Source organism: Scleropages formosus, chromosome 10 (genome assembly GCF_900964775.1).
Source record: "Scleropages formosus chromosome 10, fSclFor1.1, whole genome shotgun sequence".
Classification (NCBI taxonomy): domain Eukaryota; kingdom Metazoa; phylum Chordata; class Actinopteri; order Osteoglossiformes; family Osteoglossidae; genus Scleropages; species Scleropages formosus.
In genome coordinates this window covers 25,643,336-25,663,038 of record NC_041815.1, presented here as the reverse complement: position 1 = coordinate 25,663,038, position 19,703 = coordinate 25,643,336, and positions in this window count along the sequence as shown.

The window sequence follows — 19,703 nt, the reverse complement described above, 5'->3', positions numbered from 1 at the left end:
GTCGCTTGTTTACGGGCAACATTTTCATCACGACAGCAGGGAAACAAACACCCGCACGACATCTGTATCACGATATTACCTAAGACCCCCCCCCCCCAAAAAAAAAGAAAAAAGAGAGAGAACCAACAGCACGAGTGAGATCAAACAGGGAAAAACATGACTCATGGGGTGAGGGAAAAATAAACCACCAAAAAGTACCTTTGTTTACAGACTACATTCACTCAGTCAGACCTGAGACTGAACATTTTCCTTCACCACCCCAGAGTTATCGTTACAAACATTGAAGAAAGAAAACACAACAAAAAAGGAGATCAATACAAAGCCCTTACTAGAACAAGAAAACAACCTCGAGTGTGTGTATGTGTGTGTGTGTGTGTGTGTGTGTGGCACAGTGCTAATCTACGATGCCTCAGATAGAGAAGGCAGCGAGACAGGCTGTGTATCACCAGCGTTCATCACACAAACACGTTGGCCTCAGAATGCCGGAAAATCTCAGAAGGCACAAACAATCTCATAATATAATTAAGGCATCAGGAAATTAACAAAACGATGTGTCTGTGATTGCGAGCGAGCCTGCATGTCTTGTCTGTGTGTGGTGTTTGGGGGGGAGTGCAGGAAGTGGATATGGGTGCAGAATGCAGACAGTGTATTCATCACAGGGGAGGGGGTGTAAGGTGCCAGGCCTGCCCCAGCTCTCGATGGTGCTGATATCTGTCTGACTGAGAGAGGAGATAGCAGGGGGGATAAGGAGGCCTGGCAGACAAACTCGGGCTGTCTGCATTCTCCGGCTCATCGCCGTTTCGCCGTGCCCCTACCAGCACCCGGCTCGCACGGAGGTCCCCCGCTGAGCCCGGAGATGGCCGGGAGGGGGCCTCTGCACATTTGCCGTCTGGGACAAACAAGACAGATGCCAAGAAAGCGTCCTTCCACACATCCACTGACATGACTAACGTCCAAAACAAAACGGAACGCAACAAAACAAAAACCTCTCCGTAAAACACAAGGACTGCAGAGGGTTATGTGAAGCGCAAGTTTACGATGTAAGCAGGAATTGAGATTTAGGTGCCCTATCACAGCATGGTATGAAGCGCAGAGGCATGTCGCGGACTACGGCGAGCTGGAATTGGAACCAAACAAAGAGAAGCTCGTGAAGGAGTTGAGGACACTTTGTGACCCCTTCCTTTGCTGCTCGACGGCGGCGGCATTTAGGGACAATTTGTTTGATGGCCCAGATGACAATCTCCCTCTTGAGATCTCATCCAGCCTGTTATCGGACCACCACCTCCAGTTCCCACATTCCCAAACCGGGGGATGCTGGGACACAGCTAGGCAAAGGGATGGGCTTCCCACACAGGGATTGTATCTGTCCGCAATCCACAGCCGGCCCAGTGCTCACTTGAGGCCTACTTGGCGGCATGGAGAGGGTGGAGAAGTCATTGACCACTGCTCTCTGGCAGCTCTTTATCGCATCTCCACCTCCGAGCGTGTCAGGGCGCAGAGCGCTGGGGAAGGCCGCAATCTGACGGCAGCTGGAATGCAGAGATACAGAGAGGTGACAGAGTGTCCAATGGCTCTGAAGGAGTGCCATCCTGGAAAGGCGGCTGGGCATCTGGTGCATCAAGGCGTCCGATCTGAAGCTCAAGAGTGCCGCTTGCGACACATCCTCGGAGCAGCATGCTTCTCATTTCTCAATGTTTACATCAAGCCAACGCCACCTGCATTCTCTGCAGTTTCACGGCTTGCGCACCAATGCCAGGGCTGCCGGGAATTGTGGGTAACGCTGTTCTCTGGCCACAGTGACAAAGCTGTTCCCTGCTCAAGTGTCACGGTGACACACTCCTGAAAAGGGTCCCATTAGAAATAGAGTTGTTGCACAACTGCTCCAAATGCTGGTTTGTAACCCCCACCCCACCTCCAGCTCCCCCCGCACACCGGCCAGATTAAATCTCTGGATGGTAACAAACCAGCTTCCTCATCGGTGCAGGATGCCATCGTGAACCAACCCTGTGTGAGTGGCCCCCCATGGAGGTAACTGCCCATCTCATTCAATCACCGAACGTCCCTGTTCATCACAGGCAACACAAACCGGACGGCGCCAATCACACGTCCTTGATAAAACATCGAGGTTGGGCGCCTCTGAGGTATTGTATCCAGGACCACAGTGCCGGACCACTGATTCCATGAAGGTGCAGAGCAAAGGGGGCCTCGAGGACTGATGCTCAGAGGATGCAGGAGAGCACGGTGTCCATCACTGCAGAGCAGGCAGAAAATCCATGTACAACAGGATGCATCACCCAGCAGGAAGAGGGGGACATAGAAAAATAGAGAAAAATTACAAATAAGTACATAGCAAAAAGTTGAAATTACATCTATTGAAGTGAGTGAAATCAGACTGAACAAAGTCAGCGCCTGCACACAGATGTGTATCTGAGCAGACGAGCATTGCGGGAATTATCGATTGCATTCCGACGGCCTAATTGTGACCCAACTGCTGTTGTTTAGGTACTTGGCAACCATCTCCACCATCGACAACTACTTTTCCATTAGGTCAGAGCGAGGTGCTTTTAAATAGGCTTTTCAACAGGTTAAACTGAGTGGTGGCAGTCAGTGTAAGCATGTTGACAGAACAAACAGTGAGCAAAACAAACAGGCACATACAAAACGGGGTGAAAGACGCTGGCATTAGTCTTAACAGTTCTTCGCCTCGCAGGTTCCTGCATCACGGCGTCAGCGCTCCACTCCCTTGTTTGCTCTGGGGATCATTCTTGTAGCTCCTGTGCGGAACGGCGAGGACGTAGGAGAGCTTCGGGCCCTTCGTGCAAGAGGGTGGCCGGGGGATGGGAAATCTCGGGGTTTTTGTTTTTTCCGTGTGGTTGGCGTTAACGCCCGTCGCTTCATCGGCCAAATCAAACCTGGGGATCCAGTGTGAAAACGTGTGTCCCAGGTCTCCCGGTACAGGATGCGGTTTTGACCGCAGGTCTAATATTGACACGACGGTAGCCGTAAACGGGCCACCGAAGTGCCGGAGCAGCACAGCCACGCCTGCGTGACAGGACCGCTGCTGGTGGTCGAGAGCGAATCAGCAAACAGTTTGGTGCAGGTCAACATCATTTGAACTTTTGTCAGGAAAGTCAACCATGTAGAAAGGGTGGGGGGAGTGCTGCCATTATTTTCCCCCCTTTTTTATTGTTCTAAGTAAACTTGTCAGGCACTTGTCGCTCGAGCGAGCCTGTACAAACCAGATGCTCTGCCTCAAATCCTAGAAACATGTCTCTGCCGACATGGCCACGCCGAGTGCCACAATAGTTAATGGTGAACTTGTCGCCGCAGGCTCCGCCAGCCCAGTCAAGGATCAGTGTGCCGTGGAAGGGTGGCGCAGCGATACGCTCATCGACTCGGTGTGCTCCGACTCCTGGGAATTCGTGTTGTTTTAAGGCCCCTGCATGGTCGCCGGAGTCCAACAGATGGCCTTGGTTCTGAAACACCTAATTCGTCGGCACCTTAAAAATAATAACTCAGTTTCGGACAAAATAACTTCATAGAGATCAGAAGAGATAGGCAGCTGCACGTTAAATCTTGAGCTGTACAGGAAGGTCACATTAAGTTCTTGCGAAGCCCTAAACGGGGTTATATGCGAAATGAGTTGACACAGTCGAACCCAGCTAAAGAATTAAGTGACGTGGAAGCGCCGCTGAAACCGAGTGGCCTACGCTCCAACGTTCAACCATGAAGCACGCTGGATCGCGTGGGAGAACAGGCCATGCCGGAGACCGGGTGCTGCGTGTCATGGGGAAACACTGCCCCCTGCTGATCCGCAGCAATGGCCCTGCTGGCAAGCGATGTCACCAACAGGAACAAACCACATCGCTCGAGTGCCCTGAATGAGAGCACATTACATCTCAAGCTCATGCTTATCTGCTTGGCAGAAAAGAAACAGGCGTGTAACCGAGCCCCTTTCCAGTGGCTGCTGGAAAGGACCGGAAGACCAAAATGTTTTGGCGGGGGGGAACCAGGGAAAAGTCCAGAAAGGGAGGGGAAGGAGCAGTGACTAAGAGAAAATTGCTGTGCTGAGAGGCACGCTGCTTTTAGCTGTCTATCATGAGGGCGGCACTCTGCCATCTAGCAGCCTCTGCATCGCACGTTTTCGCAATGAAGGGCTCCATTTGGTGAAATACCGGGAAATCTACTTTTAGTCTCGCAGAAGAAACGAAAACACACAACTCGTTCTGCTCTGATGTCGCTCAGATCTGCGGAGGAGCCAAATGAAATGCATCTGAGCGTTTAATTGGCATTTTGTGGAAATTTCATTGGCATTTCTTCAAGAAGAAATGTCAGATTTTTATATTTAGGGGGAAGAAAGGGGGGTGGTAGGACACCCCCGATGAGGACACGGGATGGGGAGGGGGCCACGTCCCCCGTGATGCTGAGCAATAAGGACAGGGATGCTTGGGTGAGGTGAGCTCGTACTCGACACCTCGAGGGGCAGGACTGTCAGACGGGGTCGCCGGGGCCTATGTGCAGGGTGTGCTGGGTCGCATGCAAAACTGGGTCACGACCTAAATGCCAATTAACGGCAGCGAAGATGGGGCCACACACACAAACACACACAGCCTCACTTTTTCAATACTACCAGCCCCTAGGTGACTTTCACACACTGAAGCCACCGATTTGTTTTCTCCATTTAAGACGAGACATAATGCCCCACTGAAAAGAGCCCTGATGCAGAGCAATAAAAAGCCATGAAACAATACACAGTTCATGAAAGTGGAGACACGGTGCGGCTCATTGTAGAACGTCCATCACAGCTGCTTTGATGTCAGCTGAAGCGTCTTGCCAGCTGCCCCCTGCGTGTCGAGCCGAGGGTGGAGGGAGCTACCTTAAGGCAGTTTTTCATTTAATTTCATTTTTTTATTGAAGCTCTCACTGCACCTCCACGCCTCTGAAGGTGGTGAGTGCATGTTCCGTTCACACAGCTGGCTGAGAACACCCTTAAAAACTCCCATTGTCTCTCTGTCAATAATCCTGTTTGCCTTCTCATTATCCCTGAGCTTTAGCAGCCCTGAGTTCGCGCTCGTTGCGCTGGGCGGCCTGCGAGATGATGCATGGCCCCTTTAAAGTGACAGCAGCCCAGTTCCTGGCAGGTCCCCACATGGCTTCTTCCAGTTCTCGTGAGTAGCCCTTGCTGGACCTGTCCTTCAGCTACACCGTACTGAGGTAAACAGAGGGAAAAAAGTACAGAGGTTGGGGGAGGGGGGGTCTCATTCCTATGTTTGCAGGGCCAATGGGGAAACATCAGATCAGTTGGGTGAGAGGTTCAAACTCCCAGATGTACAACCACCTCTAAACGGCCCAGCACTGGTGTGTAAAGACCTTCTGTGCAGTTACTGAAATGGCAGTAAGATTACAGGGGTAAAACAAACACACACACACACACACACACACACACACACACACACACACACACACACACACACACACACACAAACCTCCATATTCATTCCTTCTGACTCTGTGTAAAAGGGCACGGCAGACCTGGGTGGGAGGCAGCTGGCGTGTCCACGAGCCCCAGGCTTTGTTCTCACGCGCTGCAGTCAGAGGCGTTGCTGAAGCGGTGAGTGGCACTGCCCCAAGCCTGAGGGCAAACAAACACTAGGGTGGGGAGAGGGGGGATCAGGAGGTCAAACATGCCAACAGGCTCTGGGTAACCCTTCCCAGATTACACAACTAAATGCTCAGAGGGGGATGGCGTTGTTTTGTGGCACTAACCTACATGGGAAACCTGGCCAGGGGGGAACTGGGTCAAAAACTAAGAGTGTTGCTGAAAGAGATCAAGCAGGACACAGAGGAGAGCCTTCAGGTACACGGGAGGAGCAGCTGTCACACACAGGAGGAGGCAAGAACACCATTCCCATACCCCATGCCCAGCCTACCGCGGACAACACTGACATCTGCTGGACGATGGCAGGAGGCACACACAGCTGTTCTCGGGCTGCTCACCTGTCCAGCATGGAAGGAGAACCTTCGTTGAGCAGAACAGAACCCTGGCGTGTTCCCAGGTTCAGCTTACAGAGGTCCTCCAGGGAACAATTTTACACAGAAGATTATTATTCCATTAATCACTGGGAATTATTACTATTATGTTTTCATGTCCCTGATTCTTCAAAGTGACTTACAGTACCAGGTTAGTACATTGGAATTCCTACAATAATGCACTTATTTATACAGCATGACAATTTTTACTGTCAGTTCAGGGTAAGAACCTTGATCAAGGGTATGACAGCAGGAGTAGGCATTTGAAACCAGGCTCTTTGACTGCAGGGTAACACCGCCAACTTTTATGGTACCTGCAGGCAAACCAGAGGTGTGTTGAACCCAGAGCAAGGGAAGCATGCTGGCAGAGCACGAGCAAGAAGAGTGTGCACAATTTCCTGCATGATGAAACAAAGGGCATACAAACTCTCAGTCGACAATCCCTCCAGTGAGAGGAAGCGCACAAACACGCATTGTTTCGACGGCCGTGATTGGGAACATCAGGCTGCCGGCACAAAGGCCTCAGAGAAGGCAAACACAGCAGAAGGCACGGAAGCCAAGGGCTTTGTCCGACACCTGCCCCCGATCTCCAGGCGATTGTCCCCACAAAGTGCCCCCAGGGGCAGACAAAGGGCTGCCTCCGGAGAGCGCCGCGCTTTCCCTTGGGCCTGTGAGGAGGCACAGGCTGTTTGCTTTGGAGGTGTTCACCCGTCCGCCAGAGCCACTTCCCATTGTAGTGATGGCCATGGGCCATTGTGTGCTGACACGAACCCAATGCCCTGGGAGTGGGGCACTGTGGCGCCCAGCCAGTGTCGAACCACAGACCTACACCTGCGCGGGCCTCCCCACCCCCTGCTTGCCTCTGCCCTTCCCCTTTCACGGGGTAATCCCTCAGCTGGCAGGACGTGCTAACCGCAGACTGGAGATCCTTTCAGGCACTAAGCGCCTTTTCTCTCCCTGGGCTAATTGAAGCGGTGAGATCAGTGGAGTGTGCTCATTTTCCAGGTATCCCTGGGTCTCGGCGGCCTGGAGGACAAACGGGGGCCGGAGGGGCGGGCCTCATGACGTACTCGCGGGCACAGGCTACCATTGGCTTGCGGGTGTGGCGGTGATGTCAGCGTCGGCCGCACCCAGAGCCCGCGTGTGAGGAGACGTGATGAGTGCGCTGAGGGATCCGCCCCACTCTGCCGCAACATGCCTGTGGCAGAGAAGAGCTCTTCAACACCTGGATGACAGAAAAAGCATATTTCAGTCAGTAACGTATCAGAGGCACGAGTGGAAACGGTGCTACTGTGTGCAGTGCCCCCATCTGCTGGCGTTCAGTGCCAGTCCCGTACTATACACTCATCATCAATAACCGCTTGTCTAACGAAGGGGCGTGGAGGTCCAGAGCCTAGCCTGGAAACATAGGGTGGGGCAGTGTACACTCTGGACGGGACATCGGTCCATCAATGGGCAATTACACACCTTCATTCACACACATACACACTGGGCAATTTAGAGTGACTACTTGAAACACGTGTCTTTGGACTGCGGGAAGAAGCCAGATTACATGGAGGACACCCCAGCAGACATGGGGTGAACATGTAAACTCCACAGAGACTGAACTGGATTCAAACTCAAATTCTAACCCACAGTTGGGGGCAGGGGGGGAGGTGTGTGTGGTGAGAGACCATGAGGGACTGTGAGTGTCCGTCTGTCCAGTGGTACCATTCATTTTGGAGGGTATGAGCACTGCCCTTTGCACACCTAACTGCTGTGACACTGAGGCCAAGGTACACACACAGCAGCAGTTCACAGTGAGAGAGCAGAGGGAGGAGTGCAGCATGTGGGTGTCTGGGGTCTGGGGGGGGGTTTGGGGCGTGCCCGCGATGGGACCTGTCTGGGTCTTGTTTAATCTCTAGTGAGTCAATACAGTCGCTGTAGGGTGTGAGCAGGCATGTAAAACTTCATTGAGCTCCTGTCGCCAAACACAGTCCTTCTGTCACCACCCCCATGCCCCTCCACCACCGACCCCCACCCCCGAGGGGTCCGCCGGACTCCCCCTGGTGTCCCAGCACGGCCTGACCTCACCCCGACACCTCCGAGAGAGCGCATGCCCGCGCCCACACTCACTCCTCTCTCACACAGACACACACGTGGAGGAATGCGAGTGAGAGCGGTGCTGCGGAGCTGTTGTGGCCTGCACGTTAGGAGGCCCGTCTGTCAGCGGCCCTCATTTGCTTAAACAAACCGCAGTGGCACTTTACATGTGGACGCCATTCATTAGCAGAGCACTCTGAGCCCTGCATGTTTTGACACACCGCATTTGCAGCACTTTCAATATTTACACAGTGGAGGACCACCCAGGTCGAACCCCAGCTCTGTTCTTCCCCAACACATACACATGCACATACTCTTTCATCGGAATACATTTCTTCAGTTTTGAATTTACACCTTTCGCTCTCTTCTCCATCATAGGTTTGCTCAAAAGTGGCCACCCATCAAACCAGGCTGCTGACTGCAGATGGAGAAGATGTAGAGCTGTTGGGATGCACAGTAGAGAAACCAGCAGCAGCTCCACGCCATCGAGTATTCTCCATTGCGTCATTAGGCCACTCCCCGCACACTGGACTTGCCATCCTGCTGGTCCTCTCTGTGACGCGCAATAAACAGACTGGAACCCCTTTGGTAAAGCATTCATTCAACTTCACCATAACCATGGCCCAGACCCACGCCTGCTGTTCAAGGGGTGGACAGCAGGGGGCGCCTGTATCAGCAACAGCGAGCACAGCACCTCTGACTCTACACAGGGCCCGACCCAGGGGTGCCGTTCTGGAGCTGCGTTTTGCTTCCCTTCAGTACAGACAAGGCTGAGAACCGCTAACCACGGGCACGCGAGAAGAGAGAGCACCCCTGGGTGGCACGTGACGGCATCCAGGAAGATGCCCGTGACGAAGGAACGGCAGCACAAACCTGGCTCATGTTTCACCGTCCCAGGAGCGCCGCACAAAACCGGCCATTCAGGGAAAGCCGATGGCAGCCTTTCTCAATAAGCTCTCCCAACCCTGCAGGAGATAAGGGGTTCAGGTTCTCCTTATCTGTAATAACAGCTCCTTGAGTTGCATCCCTTCAAACTACACGGCATCGACACAGTGAATTAAACTCATCCGAGGAGCCTGGAGCACTAAGTGCTTAAGCTGAACAAAGAATGACTGCAGCAACATCATAAGCAGGGTATAACTCTCAGAGTGGGTTGCCCAAAGTTCTCCTCTGAACAGCCTTCTCCTTTCTAACAGTGCCAAAACACAACTAGATCCATAACCTCAGGAAGAAAGAGGGAAAAGAGCCAAAGATCCGGTCCAAACCGTCTACCACGGGAGTCTGCCAGGGAGCTGCTAATGAGAAGAGAAATGTACAAAGAAGGACCAGGGAGGGGGGCTGGGGTAAATAGGAAGCAAATATATATTACATGCTGCAGATTTACTGGCCTGGGAGCCGCACTGTTTTGCAGTAAGAACCATCCAGTGTGCAGATGGTAGCAGATGACCGTCTCGCAGAGGGGCTCAGCATCCTGCAATGAACATACCTTCAGTAATCTCAGCCACAGACAAAACAGTAAATAACCGCTGCACGCACTGCACCCTGGGAGAAAGATCCCCCAGATGTGAACCACAGGAGCCTTCAGCCGAAAGCGACCGGCAAATCAGAAGCATATGTTTTGCAGGGATGGGCTCCGGGGAGCTGAGAGGAGAGCCAGGGAGATGTCACTTTGACTGGACCCATTCTCCACCATCATCTGCACTCAGCATAAAAGGACTACAATACAGCTATACATGCATACAAGTGACAAGTGACACTCAAGCCTTGAGAATCTTTGAGATTTTACGTTATGAACAACACCCCACTAAGGGGGTGGGGACCTGGAGAAGCGACAAGCGGGCTCCTTTCCAAAACTTTTTGTTCGTCTCTCAGGAAAGTGTTCCGTCAGGTCGGCGCGATCTCAGCTTTTGAATAAATTAATGAGCCAATACACATTACTGCAAAACTGACGCCGCGAGATTATACAATCACACGCATGTGGATGCACGTGTTTATGGAAATTCCAATTTATTGTGTAAACATTTACTCTTTGAAACTGACTTTTTGAAAAGGAAACATGGAGAGATTTTAAAAGAGCACAGATCACTAAGGTAAACATGTCATCGCTGGCAGCAACATCTTGAGTAGCTTTATTTTATTTACACAGCAATAAAAAAAAAGAAATAGTCATATGTTTAGCTTGTGATCCTTTCTCAAGAATGCACAGAAAGCTCAAGGATGGGCCTTGTCCTGACCGGCCCCAAGGTCAGCTCTGTGAAGTCTGGAGGGGCCATTTGTCAGAGGGGCCGCAGGAGCAGCAATGTGTCACTCAGGTGTCACTGAAAACTACAGAAAATATGACACCCACAATTGCGATATGGGGGGGTCCAACGAGTCTCCTAATCAGTGATGGCGTGGATCCATGAACAGCAGTTTCAAGAGGAGCAAAGAGCAGTGCTCCCCTATCGAAAAAAAGGTTTGTATAATATACTGCACGCACACACAGTCCAAAACCGCTTGTCCCAAGCGTGGTCGTGGTGAACCAGAGACTAACCCGGCAACACAGGGCGCAAGGCCGAAGGAAGGGGACACACTCTGGACAGGGACGCCAGGCCGTCGCAAGGCACCTCAAGCGGGACTCGAATCCCAGACCGACCATAAATAATATAAACAAATATAAATATATCATACAACAAATATTACATTTGCTGAATAACACCAACAAATGTGGCAATTTTAAACATAAATAAGAATCGCTCGAGCACAGCATCAGAGCTATTGCCACATTTTTACTCCCATATTTAGTTTTCTACACAGCGACTTGAAAAGCAATTTATAAAACACATACAGCAAGTAGGAGAATTAAGTAATTATTCTCACTTGAACAATAATTTCTTGGATTTATGAATTTTGCTGCCACACTGAAAAATACTGTACAAAATTCCTCAACACATACAGTTGGTGTATGAATGATGTATATGAGGGACATGTCTCTCCAGTGTAAGCCTAATTTCCCACCTACATGAGTACTAATGATAGTATTTTTTGGTCCTCCCAATAACAGCTGAGAAGATTTTACACCCTGATTCAGCATCATTATTTTTACTCATAACCAACAGATATAGCCATCAGCCATTACAATGCAACTTGTGTGGGAAAAACTGCACAATCATTATAACATTACAGCCCATACTGTACTGACACACACAAGGTCACATCTGCAGCCTGTTAAATTAGATACATCAAGTATTTAATATTTCAGTGTAACGTGAAAATAAAACACCAAAATTCTCAGTTATTGCATAATCCATCCGTCCACAATTATCAACGTTTGTCTGAAACAGGGTAGTGGTGGTCTGGAGCCTATCAATGAAACATTTGAATGTGAGCATGATAATAATGTGGGTGGGAAGCATTATTGCGTAACAAGAACTAAAAATGATAAAAACAGTTATTAAATTGAGATCAAAATCATGTACAAAGCTGGGTTATGACCTTCTGTTCTTACACACACACACACACACACACACACACACACACACACACACACACACACACACACACACACACACACACACCAGTAAAAATGCTGAACAGGTGAAGAATTAATGCTGAGAAGCAGAGTTGCAGTAATTTGTAAGGTTTCGGGCTCATCCGCAGTGCGAGGATGAGAGCCCTGATAAAGGCTAATTTATTAGGAGCGTTAGTAAAAAACAAGCACAGATAAGTGGAAACTTCCAATGTCGGTGCCGAGATGTGGTCGCTTATGAAGAAGGCGAAGGCTGATTATGCGTCTAATTCCCAGGGAAGCTCTTAAAGAAATCCGGTTTTAGTGTCCGATGGGCATCAAAATTGTGACCCAAGCCAAGATGTAACAGCTGCAGACGCAGACAGATTGCACAAGATGCTCAGCGAGTTAATATGATCAAATCAGACCTGATTACAGGCAAAGCTGCTTTCTCACAGGCCTCCCTACACAGGCAGCAGAAGCCCCCCAGTGAGCCCTCAGCCCAGCCCACACCCTGGCTCATTAGCCAGAACTAACACTGCACAACATTAAATCTTATACAAAATAAAGTGTGCTCATCTGACTGGAAAGACATATAAAAGCAGCCAAAGTGTGGACTTGCATGAGCTGTGGACGTTTACACGTATCCACATACCACGATACTGAGGGTATTGGCTGTGATTGATCCTCTCGCTGCGGTTTAATGCATTGTGTTCTCGTCATGGTTCAATGAAGTATTGCTCTTCTGTGACTTGACCTTTTAACAATTAACCCGTCTAGTTAAAAATTGGTTATCTTAAAAAAAAAAAAAAAGACTAAATTTTGTGGATGGAATTTTGTATAACTAACTGAATTTTGCACAGTTTGCAAAACTAAACTACAAGGAATAATGTGTTTTTAACACAATTGCAGACACTTATTAACATGAGAAAAAATAGGTGCTGCTGCAATACCCAAGGCCCGGGATTGCTCAGTAAAGACACCAATTATTTACCAATTCCTTTGAGGTACAACTGATAGATGCCTCAGCAAGCAAAAAAATAATAAACATTTACGGAAATCATTTTGCAGGTAATGGGGAAAAAATACAGCCAATAAACACCTTAAAGGTTACCAAAACATAACGTTTTATGAAATCCTTCAACTTACATCCGTGAGTATGGGCTGTTCAGAAGACTCTGGTAAATAAAGCACATCTCCATTTATTGTTTTAGGAAGCCAGTTTTTATAACTATTTTAGCTTGAATTTGTACATTTGCCAGAAAAGAAATAAAAAAAGAAGAATTTTTTCTTGTGTACGTTTGCATGCTGTTAATCTTGTGGATGGAAGATCAATGGTCTAATTCTCTAAAGGAGCCATATTAGCCGATAAAGGGCTTCTTTTCTCTCCATCTCCTTTGTGCATCGGGGCTGTAAAAATCCTTCTTCCTTATGGCATTCAACACAAACGGATTATGGAAAATTGGGATTGGCCATTTGCACCTTTAATAACAGCTTATTCCTTTGTAGGGTATAAACTTTAGGGGGACAAAAAAAAAAAAAAGAAAAAAAACACTGACCCCCAGCTTAGCTGGTTGCCATAAAAAAACTCCTCTTCCTCAACTGCCACAACCCCACATCCCACCCCCTCCATGACCACCAGCTTGGTGGGTATAGCAAGTCCACCTGCCCCAAGTGACACCCCTTCCCTGTCCCAATCCAACACAACATAAAACTTCAAATAACACATTTCCCCCTGAAATTTCAGTAGCATAATGAACTTTTATTTTGAAGATTAAATACTATTCAGTGGAAGGATTTTTAACATTTTAAATGTTAAAATTTTCAATTTTGTATATCCGTAATATGTGTCAGTGGTGACACAGACTGTGGCAATGAAAAGTATAATATTGGTTGGCAAAGTCACATTTAACAGTTGTATCAGAAATACTAACATACAGCAGATTGAATAAATTGCAATATTTCTGTGGAAGAAATTGTAATTAGGCAAATAAAAAATCTCATCTGTTTACAGTACCCACCCATCCAGAAATATTTAATTTTGCAAATCTGTGACTGTAGGCTCAGTGTGTGCAAGAGGTACCACATTTACACAACAATTACACAGAAAAAAGAAAAAGATGGCTGACTTAAAAACAACAACAAAAAGTTGTTTATGGTTTTAAATCTAAGCATTTATAGGATATCCCTTGTCTTCCCAAGTGATCAAATTCAGATCAGCACAAAGCATGAAGTCTTACAGTAGGACAATTTTTTGTAATAACAGATTTTGACATTTCCCCTCATGTTTGTCGGCAGTGTATCAATCTCTCATCTCCAAGCAAGCAAAAACAATGATAATGAAAACATTCCATGAGGTTAGCGACGTGCAATGTAAAATGTGCCCACAATCTCCAGTGACTTAATCCACACCAATAGGCTAGACAGGAGGGACATCATTTTTGATCTAAATATTTTCTTGTACGCAGAGATATGGGATTAATGTGGAAATGCTGTCGAGGAGTCGCGGAGTAGGAACAACGAAAGCATCTGCAAAAAACTGGTTCATGCTGGTTTGTGAGGAGCGCCCACTGAATCAAAGCTGTGCTAAACGTTGCAATGTGGTGTTCCAAAGCACACCTTAGCACATCTAACAGTATTACTGTTGACTGACAGCCCCCCAGGGAAGCACAGATATAGTGACCTGCACACTTGAGGCTCACTGCATAACTAGGCTGGCAGGATTTTGGAAGGTAGTTTACATTAAGTGCTGGATAATGATAGTGTAGCATATAAATTGATAATCTGACTCTCATAGTTATACTGCTTTTTAGGACAATACTCCTTTCACTCTTACTTCTTATACTGTAATTTGGTGAATTCATGTCACAAAGCTAATAAGAAACTCATCCAATTTGACTAAACCTGTACAAAGTGTGACTGATAGGTATTTGGTAGCAATTTTAGGATTTTTTTTTATACATTCATTTTAATTTTGTATTGTAAAAGAAGAAGAAAGATGGCATGGTGACACAGTCGGTTATGGTGGTGCATCACACGTCCTGGGCTGAAGATTCAGATGTGGGTTAGACTCTGGCTCAGTGTGTGCAGAGTTACATATTCTCTCTGTGTTTGCACTGATTTCTTCCAATTACTCTGGTTTCCTGCCATAGTGTAAAGTCATGAAGACATATTGGGTTGAACGTGAATGGATGTGTGTGTCATGTTGTATCCTGCAATGGACTGGTGTTTTTTCAATGGTGTGTCCGTGACCCGGTACTGGACAAATAGCTACTGACGATGGATGGATGGTTGGATGGAAGGAAAAGAAAATGGAGTTCTCACAGACAATGATGCTGTATATGTGTGTCTAGAAGAAGGAACAAACTCTCAGGCTTTTCCTGCTCTTCTGAGATGTGTAATGGAAACAGCAGCAATTTGGCCTGAGTTGACTAGTCAGTCCAGGTTAAAGCCATTTTAGCCATCAAGCAACAAAGGGCAAATCAGGGCAAATGAGAAACACAAACCAAAACACACTGTGATCTACTTCAGTCATTCATACTCTAAAGGAAATACTGTTACAGCACCTGACAGGAAATCCATGTAAAGTCCGAAGATTCAAAGTGTGTATGAGAAAGTGTATATATAACTACAATACGTTCCTGTAACAATGATTCATGTCTCAAGAAAGTCAACTTCTGCAGGGCAAATAAACAATATATACTTTGAAACCAATTATACATTAATAGACCGAATACAAAGAATGAGAGGCACTGCAGGGATTTGTTTACAACCCTTTAGATAAGCTGAGAAGTAAACACAAGAGGTTAAAGTGTACACAAATTGTAACATTACACATGCAAAAAAATGCACTCTGCTGTTTCCTCAGTTCCCTTTAAATGAAAAAGCACAGCTGAATGCACTCAAGTTAACCCTGATCTTGAGCACTGCTCATGTTTGCTCACACGCTGCAATCCAGCGATGAGAAATGCTAAGAAAAGTACAAAAAGCTTGTAATGGTCAACAGCTAGCAAAAACAAATGCAAGTGAAGACTAAATGTTTGCCCGTAAGACACAAATGCTTACATTAAAGAAAAAAATTGTGCTCAGTAATTGTCCTGTCTGAGAAGGCCAAAGTGTGTTTCATCTGATGGGACATCGCTGGAATAAAAAGAAGATAAGCGGCCTAATTCCAGCTCAGTTTCTGGGCTCCTGAGGCTGGACTTAGCTAGGTCCCAGGTTACCAATGCCAGACAGCTTAAGGGCGACAGAATTAAACTGGACCCCCCCATAGATTAAACAACCCCCAGGCCAAAATATCCATCCTTTTAAGTATATATCACCCCCCGCCAAAAAAAAATACAAAAAAAAGGGGAAGAAAAAAAAAAACAAGGTACCTTCAGACAATCCGACTGGGGTCCAGAAGTGTTTGCTAGACAGTGCCATAAAAACAAAAAACACTCTCCACTCACTGCTGCCACTGACAAGGGGCAACTCCTATTCAAACAGAGGTGAACTCTCCTTAACCTTTGAAAAGCTAGTAAAGTAATAGGATGGACCTGGCGTCTACCACCACGCACTGCTGACACTCAATCCTAGTATGGATAAGGGGGTCTCTCACTGCCATGTATCAGTGTCTCGATAATCATCGCTGCCTGCTCTGCGAGGCTTGCCCTAAATGTCACGGTTGAAATGTCAATGTCAATGTGAATTTCACCTGTGAATTCTGTCACAGAACTGAACACATGTCAAGCACTGGCACTGGGGCTCAGGAAGACAAACATGACTGTATACATAGAAAAGACACGGGAGGGCAGACGGGCCAAAGTAACCCATGTTTTACTAAACCGTCTTGGCAGCAGTAAAGAGTAACCTGCAGTCATGTGACAAGAGGATCTCTTGTGAGCATAATGTCTAAAGGGACAATTAAGAAAACATCTCACTAAAACTACTGGTTGTGTTTTTATTTTGTGGTATGATCACTTGTGCTTAAACTGCAGTACTACATATGTCTGCTGCAGGCTACATAACTGTTCTGGAAGGATAATCAAAAATACTACAGTGGTGAGAAGTCATAAAAGCAGTTATTTCTGCATCCACATAATTTTTTCAGGGAGATGTTACCTATGGGACTTGGAAAATAAGGCATCAAACCTAAACACAACAACTTACAGAAACTCCTTGATCAAATCAGGTAGACCAAACTAATTTTTCCAGCCATATAAGCATAACAAACTGCTATTCTGCAGGTTTTCTACTGGTTTTCCCATGTCAAATTGAGTGCAAACCATCATCCACAAATCACTTAAGGCTTTGCATTATCATGCAGTGAAATCAAAATTTCACCACAATGCTCAAAATGTGAGGATTAAACTGTAAAACAAAAGGGGAAAAAAACAAGTCTGCTTAAACAGAATTTAGTTTAAGCACACCTGTTCACGTACTTGGCAGTCTCACACCCAAGCCGCAGAGTTTATTCCCTGGCTCCCACTTGTAAGTGAGGGAACCACACCTCTAGGGTAAGTAACACCTGGGTTTACCTGGGGTTGGTGGAAGGGGGTTTTGTGGGGGGTGGCACTACCTGAGCTGCAAACGGGTCCTGTAGGTTGAGCACCTTGGTGCACTCGTACATTAGAAAAGGGGTCTTGGGCCACACAAGAGGCACAGAGCCGCAACTGGATCACCAAACGCTCGTCTGGGTCCCATGGGGAGTTGTAGAAGGGACCTGTGCTCGGACCTGTGCTCAGACCTGTGCGGGATCGGGAGAGTCAGCCACCAACGGAGAGGAGCCCTCCCCCAACAAACAGAACAAGGAGCTAATCCCACCACAGCAATCGCTCCATTTCACATGCAGCAACCGACATGAAACAGACCCAGGTGCTTCAAAGGGAAAACCCGGCGGGTGCTGAGTGAGCCTCTTGACGGTCGCTGGCAGCTCAGCAGGGCAAAACCAAACACCCTAATCCCACAAAAAGTGTGTTGGTTTAACGCTTTTGTGAGCACGGCTAACGGAGAGCACTTCTTTACCCATGCGATGCTCAGGATGAAGGACTGAGAAATGAAACAGGCAGAGGTGAACTATACCATGCAAGAAAAACAAAAAAATATTTTGCAGTACATTCACATTAACTGCCCCCAATAAAATGGGCTGCAGAAAGCAGTGCTTTAAACTGACACATTAATAAAAGTGAACGAGAAAACGAAGAGCTACAGAAATCTTTGGCCTTCTTTGTTGTTAAAGTCATTTGGCCTAATTCCACAAAGCCTTTCAGACTCTGGAATCCTTTCACACAGTTGTGTTTTTCCACCAACAAGGGAGGTAAAGGAGCTCACAGGTTTCTTTCAGGATTAAAGTGCCCCCGAGCTCCACCCACCCAGGGCGTCGCCATCTCTGTATGGCTGCAGGGAGTGGCACAGGGCCTGGAGAGCAGAAGCACACTGACTGAGGAGCACATTGGCACTGGTGTGTGATGGAGAGATACAGGAACTCTGGGTCCAAGCCTTGACCCTCACAGCATAACTTCCCTTCAAACAGGCCAGCCCCTTCCTGTTACCTGCAACATTCTGTAATGGGTCTATTGTGCATGACAATGACAAATGAAACATCACGCAGAACAATGACACACAGATCAAACCTAAAACACATACAAGGTGTCACCTTTATAAGAAAATCACATTTTTTACAGCTGGGTAAAAAAATGACTCATCTATATAAATGGGTAAACAACTGTAAGTAGCTTAACATTGTAATTTGCTTTGGAGAAAAGCATCAGCTAAGTGAGTAAATGTAATGTAAACCTGAGCCTTCAGCACATGGTAGGAGTTCCTCCGACACAATAAATCTCTGCCTCAGAGGGGCCCCTGATCCTTGAACGGCTCTACAGTAAAAATGGGAGACAGGTTTCTGGCCTGGAGACCGCAAATCTTATACTCCACTCCACACCTCACCCACTTACCTCTAGCTGAGAATACCTGGGCCTCCTACGCCTCCCTCTCTGCAATCTCTGCACTCGAATACCTGCAGGAACAAGAATAGGGTGCAGCCATGAGCCACAAGCAACAGGATTCAAAGAGGGGTAAAATGAAACAGAAAAGAACTGTAATGAGAAGACAGCGTGGCCTGGGACTCTCCCCCAACTGGGACAGCACAGGCCGAGAGGTGGGAGACGGGATGAGCGGCAGCGCCTGCAGGGGCTCGAGGCAGCCTCTCACTTGACCTGTCAACACAGATCAGCAGTCGTGACCCGTGCAAGCAACGGCCTGGCGACCTGCTCCCTGTCCATCAATCAGTCCCACTCAGCTCCCTCCTCCAGCCAGGCAACCTGCTTCTTCACCAATTTACTGAAGGGCTTTCCAAATGATCCGTGTAATAAATCACAAGGAATGGAATGAGGAGCGGCACACGCCCAAGTGTCTACATAAACATGACCTGGCATGTTCAGATGGCTTTTATTTATACATACGACCATACAGCATATAATTTAACCCAAAAATTAAAAATTTTATATTTCAAATAGCAATACAGCTGTATAACATTATACACGTTTTATACAATATTTATTGATATCCAATATTTAGCTGATGTTCGGATAAAGTTTTATGATATTTGGATAAAGTTTTAGGCAGCTACTCATGTGATATACATTAGTTCATATGCTGGAAATAAAAATGTACTTAAGAATTACCCGTCTGCATCTAAGTCTCTTTCTGCTAATGCAATGCACACATTGTATTTTCTATGAGATTTACATCGCTTTGGAGAAGAGCATCTGCTAAATGAATAAATGTAAATGTACTTGGAGGACCTTAATGTAACAAAGTTACTGTCAGATGCTTCAAAAACTCACTCTGCGGAACTGCCGCCGAATTATACTCGGTGGCCACTTTTTTAGATACACCTGCTCCTTGTAAAAACTACCAGAAAGGTGGCTAGTGGGGGTAAAAAAAAAAACAGCTCAGTTCAACAGTGGTGTACAAGAAGGCATTTCTGAAGGCATAACTTGTAAAACTTTGAAAAGAATGTACTACAGCAGCAGACGACCATACCAAATTCTACTCCTGTCAGCTATGAACAAGATGATGACACTAAAATGGGAACATGATCACCAAATGTATGACTGAAGAG